This window comes from Herpailurus yagouaroundi, unplaced genomic scaffold, assembly GCF_014898765.1.
Source record: "Herpailurus yagouaroundi ecotype Mexico unplaced genomic scaffold, PumYag 185, whole genome shotgun sequence".
Classification (NCBI taxonomy): domain Eukaryota; kingdom Metazoa; phylum Chordata; class Mammalia; order Carnivora; family Felidae; genus Herpailurus; species Herpailurus yagouaroundi.
In genome coordinates, this window is record NW_024412416.1 from 24,013,694 (window position 1) to 24,020,195 (window position 6,502).

Consider the following 6,502-nt stretch of genomic DNA (forward strand, 5'->3'; position numbering starts at 1 on the left):
GGGGGGGGTTACTCAAGGGCAGGAGGTGTGGTCAAGGTGAAGGACACAGAACAAGATGGAGTCAGCCGGCATAGGCCTGCCCTTTCAATGACCTGAGTCAAAATCAAAAGTCAGATGCCTGAACAACTGAGCCACCCAGGTGCCCCCAGTTGATTCTTTTGTTTGTTTGTTTATTTTTTAGCAATCTCTACACCCAATGTGAGGCTTGCATGACACCAAGATCAAGAGTCACAAGCTCTTCCAAGTGAGCCAACCAGTTGCCCCTATGCAGTTGATTCTTGAATTTTTTTTCTTTTTGCTATATCTATCAGGTAGAGGGAAATGGTCTCATAGATACTCATGAGATACTCTCATATACTTTTTTTTTTTTGAGGCATTTTTTTAAGTAGGCTCTATGCCCAACCTGGGGCTTGAACTCATCACCCTGAGGTTAAGAGTCACATGCTCTACTAACTGAGACAGCAGGGCACCCTCTTTTAACCATTTTTGTTTTCAGCTTATCAAACTCTCAATTCAGAAAATGTCACTATGTGATGCTTAAATTCATTGTGTATTACATGAAGAGATTCAGTATCTGTTGTTGTTTATCCAACCTTTTATTCTCTTTCCAAGTCTCCCTTTAACCTTTTGTTCTTTGACTAAATGGTAGAGTATCATTTCAAGATCAGGTATCAATTTTTGGAACACTTCCTTATGTTACCAGATCATCTTCATTCAGTGGAATTATTTCAGGAGTTTCTGCCATTAACTGAGTTCAGTGGCCAAACATTTCATCTGAATAACTAATGTTTATTGAGCATTTGAATTGGTGACTATCTCCATTCCAACAAGTGATAATGTATTCTAACATTCTGTCATATCATTACATGTTCCTTCATATTCTTTTTTTAAGTAATCTCTATACCCAATGTGGGACTCAAACTCACAACCCTGAGATCAAGAGTGGCATGATGTTCTACAAACCAAGCCAGCCAGGTGTCTCTCTTCACATTCTTTAATAATCTCTACTTACCCACCTTTAAAAAAAAAAGTTTATTTATTTTGAGAGAGAGGGAGAGAAAGCACAAATGGGGGAGAGGCAGAGAGAGGGAGAGAGAGAATCTCAAGCAAACTCCACATTGTCAGCACAGAGCCCAACATGGGGCTTGATTTCATGAACGATGAGATCATGACCTGAGCAGAGATCAAGAGTCGGATACTCAACTGACTAAACCACCCAGGTGCCCCATATTCTTCTTAAGCATCTTAACATCTTCCACATCTGTTATACTATCTGGATCTAGATCTTGCCAATTCACTGGCATATGCTTGTGATCTTCTTAGCCTTATGATGAAAATAATAATGATAATAAAAAAAAAGGTGTGGGAACTTCAGTCAAATTATCTGTGCATCAGTTTTCTTACTCTTTTCAGAGAATGTTATAGAAAATAAAGAAGTTCATGGGGCGCCTGGGTGGCGCAGTCGGTTAAGCGCCCGACTTCAGCCAGGTCACAATCTCACGGTCCGTGAGTTCGAGCCCCGCGTCAGGCTCTGGCCTGATGGCTCAGGGCCTGGAGCCTGTTTCCAATTCTGTGTCTCCCTCTCTCTCTGCCCCTCCCCTGTTCATGCTCTGTCTCTCTCTGTCCCAAAAATAAATAAACGTTGAAAAAAAAAATTTAAAAAAAAAAAAAAGAAAATAAAGAAGTTCATATATTTAAAAAAAAAAAGTTTTGAGTACTTGAAGCCCACAAGTTAACTAGTTCTTTTGTCTTTCTCTCCTAACCAGTGGGGTTCTGGAACTGGCATTGGTGTGGGAGCTAGAGAAGAGTGGTACTCAAGGCTAGCTGAATATTGAGTATTAAGTTTTCTGAACACGATTCCAATGTGTGGGGAGTTTTTCCCCATACCATCAAGCAATTCTTGGAGACCATCTGGGTGACCTATAATTGAACTCCATTCTGACACAATCTATCCACAGATAAAATCAGATTCCACAGGTTAAGGATTCAGACCCACAAAACTACCCCTTCATTCATATGCCAATTTCCAAATTCAGGTTGTTACCTGTGCTTCTTACCAACTGGCTGTAATTCAGATTCATATGGCCTCCTCCTTAGGTGGGATTAATTTGCTAGATTGACTCCTAAAACTCAAGTAACCAGTTTATTCACAGATTACAAGTTTATTACAAAAGATATAATGAATAACTAGATGGAAAGACACACATGGCAAAGTCGCAAACAAAGGAACTTGTTTCTCCATGGAGTTTGGGTCCAGAACGTTGCACATGGAACCATTGTTTCAGCAACCTGGAAGCTCTCCTAACCCTAACTTTGTGGGGTTTTATGGAGGTTTTATTACATATGAATGGTTGATTGGATCAGTTTACAATGGCTAATAATTTAATCTTCAGCCCATCTCCCCCTCCCACAATATCAGGGACATAGGACTGAAAATTCCAACCCTCTAATCACATGGTTCTGGCAACCAAACCAGACCCCTTCTTTCCAGACCTTCTAATGTTACCTCATTAACATAACCAAAGGTAATTTTAGCACTCTCATCACAGGAAATTCCAAGAATTTTAGGAGCTCTGTGCCAGAAAGGGGGTGAAGATATATATTATAAATCACAGTACAAAGGTATCAAGTTCCCCAAAGGTAAGGTCTCACCTTTAGGGTTGCAGCTCAATATTCTGTGAGCCATGAGCCAGCCCTGGTAGCAAGTTTCAACCATTGTGGTACTCTCCCCAGCCTATCTCTTACCACCACAGAGCCACTGCTACTTCTATTTTTTTTTAGTTTTGCCTGGTGACAATCCTCTCATAAGCTTACTATACTGTATTTATCCCTGTCTTTACTAGCAATGACGTCGCATATACCAAATGATTTCAAGTTTGTTTCAGTTTTTTTTTTTTAGTATAATGTGTTTCCCAGCAGTGAGAGTCATTGATTCTAAAATGATGATTGAAAATTCACTTTTTGTCAGCTCATTTGTGGAATTGTTGGTAAGAAATCTATGGCTCTTATGGGGAGCTGATTTGGAAAAGAGAGAAGGCAAGCAGTCAGACAATCTAATGTTTATGAAAGGATGATGAGCTAAGTACAGTGTGTTTGTGAATGTACTGTTTGAGACCCTAGCAGAAGACACCCAGGTAGGGATTCTTAAGGAAGACATGATTGGGTTAGGGCTCCAGGGTATGGAAAGGGAGTGGATTTTATGGAGGTTCACAGGCCAGGAGACTAAGCTTGGAGATACTTCCAAAAAGGGAAAATATCTATTTCACAGACATAGGGAGTGAGAAGAGAGAGACAAGGTATGGGGTTTGATGGGTTATTAGGCCCCATGGAATGGAGGATACATGGCATGCATTGAAGGATTGTTACTGGGTTAGTCCTCTGGTAAGATATGGAGAAGTCTACAGGATAACTGGAAAAACGGAAAGAATTGGATCATAAAGACACATTTGGAACTGGTTCAAACTGTATTCATTTATACTAGCGGTTAGTAAGTACAACCTGTGGCCAAAACCAGACTTCTACCTGTATGTATGTGGCATGTGGGCTAAAATTGATTATGTTTTCAAGTAGCTGGGAAAAATCAAGAGGATACTATTTCTTCAAATTTCAGTGTCCATAAGTAGAATTTTATTGGAATACAATTATGTCCATTTGGTTATGCATTGTCTTTGGCAGCTTTTGCACTGTAGCAGCAAAGTAGTTGCAACAGAGACCTATGGCTCTTAAAGCCTAAAATATTTCCTACCTGGCTCTTTACAGAAGAAGGTTGCTAACCCCTGATTTATATAATTAAACTATTGTTGAATGTCCATGTAGGTGTAGTCATTCAATTACTTGTGTGTATGTTGTGGGAGATCACAAGTTAGGAACATAAGACCCCTTTATCTTAGAGGTTACATTCTGGTGGACATTAGATTAATGTTTAATTGGTGTGTTTATTTGAAATGCAGATAGAAGTACTAGCATATGGAATGTGCTTTGTGTTAAGGTGTCTCTACCTCTGAAAACCTCCTGAAAGGCTTCCTGAAGTTTGTACTGTCCAAACTAAAATAAGGAGGGAGAGAAAAGTCCTAGGCTAGATGCAAGAGTCTGACCTGAGATTCAGATGTGACAGGACCATGGAGGAATGGGGACTGTTTCTTGTCTTGAATGTGAAATAGGGAGTGTTTTGAGGACAGTATTGGGAAGAGAGAGAAGTCATGAAACATCTCAAGGAGAGTGACCTATACCAAGTTATTTGGATTAGAGGTTGCTTTGCTCCCATACTTGAACATGTGGCTTGTTCGGTGCAAATGTAATCAAGGGAAACTTCAAACAGGAGAGCTTTCAGACCAATGGAATCTGAAAAGTTGCCCCCAAATAAGGTGAAGTATGAGAAGGTTCCTCCTGCTTTTAGAAAAAGTGAACTTTAGATGTTCATTCTTTGTGTTGGTTATATTATTTCTCCATTTTGCAGCCTTCCTGCTTCTTCTGACTGAAAATGTCCATGACTATCTTGTGAATTGTGTAATAATGAGTCAGTATCCTCCTAAAACATATAATTATTTATATTCTGTTATATTTTGCTTAAAACTTGTCTCTAAGAATCAGGGATAGCTTAACAAGCCCTTTGTCATCAAGGCCAATCTTATGACATATTAACTTTCAGGGAGCCCAGATTCCTGATATCTGGTAAAAACGGTGAGAGGGTTGGAAACCAGAATCTCAGTGGAAACAGTCAGATTTGAGTGTTGCATAAGTTTGGATCAATGGATTAGTGACGATTAAGGCCAGGGGAGTAGGGACCAAAACAACTTTAGTTAGTATTAATAATCAATAGAATTAATTGGTTTTTTTTTTTCTCAGAATTGTTGATAGAAAAAAATAAATGTTTTACCAGTCACTTATAAAGTAAAATCCAAAACAATGTCCCTGGAAATGTATAACAGAGTGACATTTTTTAGTACTTTAAAATTTGCATCTGGACTTGATTTTCATGAATCTCCTAACTTTCTAATTTGTCATAATGCTTTGTACTATCTGTGTGTGTGTGGTCAAATGCATATAAGATAAAATTTACCATCTGAATCACTTTTAAGTATATAGCTCAGTAGCATTAAATGTGTTACATTGCTCTGCAATCATCAACCATACATCTCCAGAACTCTTCATCTTGCAAAACTAAAACTCTGTACCCATTAAACAATAATTCTCCTTCCTGTCTATCCTGAGCCCCTGGAAATGAGTATTTTATTTTTTTGTCTTTATAAATTTGACTACTCTAGATACTTCATATAAGTGGAATCATACAACATTGTCCTTTGCTATCTGGCATATTTCACTGACATAATGTCTTCACGGTTCATCCATATTGAAGCATATGACAGAATTTTCTTCCTTTCTAAAACTAATATTCCATTGCATTTATATGCTACATATGGGTAACAGTGTTTCCTAAAATATATATATATATTATACATATATATGTAATATATATGTGTAATGTATTTATATATATGTAATGTGTATATATATGTAATGTGTATATATGTAATGTGTATATATGTGTGTGTATGTATGTGTGTGTGTGTGTGTGTGTATATATATATATATACACACACATGCAGTTGTCTCCCCAAAGGGCTGAGTGGAATGCACAAGGGAGGGTGCCATTCAGGATTAGTATTTGGGATCCAAGGCCAGACAACTGTATGGGCCACTGGTCGGGTAGGCCTCAGGAATCCTCTCCGGCAGCTACAGCTGGGCCTTGAAAATAACATGGTGATGTTCCAGGTTCTATGCCGAGTGATCCTGCACCGCTTCTGGACCCCAGGCACATGGTGTTGTCAGACTTTGGTATTGGGTCCCCATGGGGAGAGAGCCTTAGCTAGGGTTAGGGTGTGTGTATATATATATACATTAGGCAACACTATTACCCATAGCAGATGTACCATTATACATTTCTTTTTTTAAAATATGAAATTTATTGTCAAATTGGTTTCCATAGAACACCCAGTGCTCATCCCAACAGGTGCCCTTCTCAATACCCATCACACACCCTCCTTCCCACCCCCCATCAACCCTCAGTTTATTCTCAGTTTTTAAGAGTCTCTTATGCTTTGGCTCCCTCCCTCTCTAACCTCTTTTTTTTTTCTTTTCTTCCCCTCCCCCATGGTCTTCTGTTAAGTTTCTCAGGATCCACATAAGAGTGAAACCATATGGTATCTGTCTTTCTCTGTATGACTTATTTCACTTAGCATAACACTCTCCAGTTCCATCCACGTTGCTACAAAAGGCCATATTTCATTCTTATTGCCACGTAGTATTCCATTGTGTATATAAACCACAATTTCTTTATCCATTCATCAGTTGATGGACATTTAGGTGCTTTCCATAATTTGGCCATTGTTGAAAGTGCTGCTATAAACATTGGGGTACAAGTACCCCTATGCCTCAGCACTCATGTATCCCTCGGGTAAATTTCTAGCAGTGCTATTGCTGGGTCACAGGGTAGATCTATTTT

The 6,502-nt window shown here is 38.9% G+C and overlaps 1 pseudogene; it reads right to left on the reverse strand.

Moving 5' to 3' along the window:
- LOC121042567 (centromere protein K-like) overlaps nt 1-1,304 on the reverse strand; it is a 1,772-nt pseudogene extending 468 nt beyond the window's left edge.
- Nucleotides 1,305-6,502: the final 5,198 nt, after the last annotated feature.